A 540-nucleotide genomic window follows, 5' to 3' on the forward strand; every position below is an offset into this window, starting at 1 on the left:
TTTGTATTGTTTTCTTTTTCTCTCTTTGCAGGTGTAGAGGCAGACTTCATATGTGTTGTCTTGTGTTCTCTCTATGCTTCCTACTCTTCTCTACTATCTCCTTGTATCCTTTTGAACCTCTTTCTTCACCTTTCTCCTTTTCTTTTCTTTTCCTTTCCGTCTCTGTGTCTGTTATATCAGAATAATCCCAAAAGAATTTCTAATAAAGTTTAAATATGCATCAAGTGGAGCATCGTAGTGAAAGCCATGATACTGTGCTTGTGAAAGTAAAACTGTTGGGCCTCATCTTGGCACTCAGACATTAATTCTGAGTTTCACGCCGCCGAACAGGAAATGGTTTTAAAAGAAAACTGAACCACAGGATCGCTAAAATGAGTTAATTCAGTTTGTTTTGTTTGATACGAGGCAGCAGATATCCGTCACACACTAAATATGTCACGGTCCACTTCAGCCAAGCTGAGATCTGCCCCACTCCTCTTTTGGTTCAGCGCTGCTGGGTTCTGTGGGCGAGAACTGGACAGCTTCACCTGTGATTTATGT

This window comes from Austrofundulus limnaeus, unplaced genomic scaffold (genome assembly GCF_001266775.1).
Source record: "Austrofundulus limnaeus strain Quisiro unplaced genomic scaffold, Austrofundulus_limnaeus-1.0 Scaffold3941, whole genome shotgun sequence".
Taxonomy (NCBI): Eukaryota; Metazoa; Chordata; class Actinopteri; order Cyprinodontiformes; family Rivulidae; genus Austrofundulus; species Austrofundulus limnaeus.